Below are 3,292 nucleotides of genomic sequence, written 5' to 3' on the forward strand. Positions count from 1 at the left end.
GCAAGCAAACAAAAAGACCCTGTATCTTTCTAGCTGGAAAAATCTTTTCGTGTATGAGGTTGTTACTTAGCATGGGGGACAGTCATGCTGCCTAAGGAGTCCTCTGAGGGCAGTGAACCAGCCCCGTCTTCCTACCTTAATTCATCCAGCAAATTGCAGAGTATCTCCTGTCTGCAAGGTACGGGTGTTGGTTAAGGTGGTTTTGGAGGCAAGAGACAGAAAACTCCTACTCAGCCAGCTTAAACCATGAAGCACTCTTATTTTATATGGTGAGGGACTCAAAGGCAGCATGGCTCTGGCTCCTTCTCTCTTTCTGGATTCCTTTGCCTCTGCCCCTTTCTGGTGCTGGCTTAACCCTCAGACTGGTGTCAAGAGAGCAGCTTTCATCCCCTGTGTCTCATTCGGGTGGACCACATCCCTCCTAAGCAGAGGAACAATCTCTTCCTTGTGTCTTCTTTTAAAAGCAAGGAAATCGGGATATGTTTGGTAGATGGGCTTTCTGCCCATGGATGCTGCTGGGTAAGCATCTTTGACTTCTCCCCCCTCCACTGCCGTCATGTCCAAGTCAGAGTGTCCCAAAGAGCCCGAACAGCTGTGGAAGCTCTTCATCGGAGGTTTGAGCTTTGGAACAACCAATGAGTGTCTGAGGAGCCATCGTAAGCGGTGGGGAGTGCTCACAGATTGTGTGGTAATGAGGGATCCAAGCACCAAGCGCTGCAGAGGCTTCGGGGTTGTCGCAGACGCCACTGTGGAGGAGGTGCACGCGGCCATGAAGGCAAGGCCACACGAGGTGGATGGAAGAGTGGTGGAACCAAAGAGGGCCGTCTCAAGACAAGATTCTCAAAGACCTGGTGCCCATTTACCTGTGAAAAAGATGTTTGGTGGTGACACTGAAGAACGTCACCTAAGAGATTATTTTGAACAGTATGGGAAAATCGAAGTGACTGAATTCATGACTGACCGAGGCAGTGCCAAAAGGAGAGGCTTTGCTTTCCTAACTTTTGATGACCATGACTCCGTAGACAAGACTGTCATTCAGAAATACCACACTGTGGGGCTTCCCTGGTGGCGCAGTGGTTAAGAATCCGCCTGCCAATGCAGGGGACACGGCTTCGAGCCCTGGTCCGGGAAGATCCCACATGCTGTGCAGCAACTAAGCCCGTGTGCCACAACTACTGAGCCCGTGTGCTGCAACTACCGAAGCCTGCATGCCTGGAGCCCATGCTCCGCAACGAGAGAAGCCACCGTAATGAGAAGCCTGTGCACTTCAACGAAGAGTAGTCCTCACTTGCTGCAGCTAGAGAAAACCTGTGCACAGCAGCAAAGACCCAATGCAGCCAAAAATAAATAAATAAAATAAATAAATTTTTTTTAAAAAGAACACAGGTTTAAAACAACAAAAACAAAACAAAACAAAAAGAAATACCACACTGTGAATGGCCACAACTGTGAAGAAAGGAAAGCCCTACCTAAGCAAGAGATGACAGTGCTTCATCCAGCCAAAGAGGTTTAAGTGGTTCTGGAAACTTTGGTGGTGGTCTTGGAGGGGGTTTTGGTGGGAATGACAGCTTTGGTCACGGAGGAAACTTCAGTGGCCGAGGTTGCATTGGTGGCAGCCGCGGTGGCGGTGGATATGGTGGCAGTGGGAATGGCTATAATGGGTTTGGTAACGACGGAAGCCATTTTGGAGGTGGTGGAAGCTACAATGATTTTGGCAGTTACGACAATCAATCTTCAAATTTTGGACCCATGAAAGGAGGAAACTTTGGAGGCAGAAGTGCTGGCCACTGTGGTGGTAGAGGCCAGTGCTTTGCCGAACCACGAGACCAAGGTGGCTGTCGTGGTTCCAGCATCAGGAGCTATGGCGGGGGCAGAAGGTTTTAATAACCGCTGGGAACCAGAGCTCAGCAGGAGAGGAGAGCCAGGGAAGTGACGGGGAAGCTCCAGGCCAAGCACAGTGGTGGCAGGGCCTAGCTGCTACAAAGAAGACGTGTTTTAGACAATACTCATGTGCATGGGCAAAGAAACCTGGAGGACTGTATTTGTGACCAACTGTATAACAGACTATTTTAGTTTCAGTTCTGTGGAAAGTATAAAGCATTCCAACAAAGGGTTTTAATGTAGATTTTTTTTTTTTGCACCCATGCTGCTGATTGCTAAATGTAATAGTCTGATCATGAAGCTGAATAAATGTGTCTTTTTTAAAAAAAAAAGCAAGGAAATCTTTTCCTGAAGCTCCTCAGCAGAACCCTCTCCTATCTCATTGACCACAAAATTGGCCCATGACTATGTTGGAACCAGTCATTGACAAGGGGAATGGCGCCATTATGATTGACTTGGACTCCTTATGGCCCACACACTAGGGGTCCAGCCTCCTCTGAAGCACGTGGACAGATTGGAGAAGGGGAGACACTGGAGTAAAATGGGGATTGTGTCAGGAAGGAGGAGAGAAGTGCCTGAGGGTTCGGCCTCCAGCAGCATCTGCCAAATAGCTGTAGGGCAAACCATTGCCTTTAAAACCTCACATTCGAGACAGTGAGGTGGAGACACACAGAATTTGAACATTGATCAGAATGCAATAATTACTGAAATAGAGTTTTGATCAGAGGACATGGTAGTGTGGAAGAAAAATTGATTAATCCTTCTTTGGCTGGTATCAGGACTGGTGATAGCTGACCAGCCCTTGGAAGAATTGAATAAGAGTCAGCTGAAATATGGCTTTCTCGGTAGAAAAAGAATTTTTTTTTACGATGTTTCTAAAACCAAGATTTTTTCCAATTTATTAAAAACATTTAAAAAATTGTGGTAAAATGCACATAACATAAAATTTACCATCTTAACCATATTTAAGTGCGTAGTTCAGTATTGTTGAGTTTATTCACATTGTCATGCAACCAATCCCCAGAACTTTTTCATTTTGCAAAACCGAAACTCTGTATCCATTAAACAACTCCCCATTTCCTCTTCCCTCCAGCCCCTGGCAACCACCATTCTTTCTGTTTCTATGAGTCTGACTATTCTAGATACTTGATCTAAGTGGAATCATACAATATGTGTTCTTTGGTGTCTGGCTTATTTCACTTAGCATAATGTCCTCAAGGTTCTTTCATGCTGCAGCCTGTCCCAGAATTTCCTTCCTTTTTAAGACTGAATAACATTCCATTACATTTATATATCACATTCTATTTATCAGGTCATCCAGGGATGGACACTTGGGTTGCTTCCATGTCTTGGCTATTGTGAATAATGCTACTGTGAATGTGGGTGTATGTATATTTCTTCAAGACTCTGC

General features: G+C 45.8%; 1 pseudogene; it reads left to right on the top strand.

The window, feature by feature from the left end:
* Nucleotides 1–556: 556 nt before the first annotated feature.
* On the top strand, nucleotides 557–2,048 carry LOC102976656 (heterogeneous nuclear ribonucleoprotein A1-like; annotated as a pseudogene).
* The last annotated feature ends 1,244 nt before the right edge of the window (nucleotides 2,049–3,292 follow it).

This window comes from Physeter macrocephalus, chromosome 8 (assembly GCF_002837175.3).
Source record: "Physeter macrocephalus isolate SW-GA chromosome 8, ASM283717v5, whole genome shotgun sequence".
Taxonomy (NCBI): Eukaryota; Metazoa; Chordata; class Mammalia; order Artiodactyla; family Physeteridae; genus Physeter; species Physeter macrocephalus.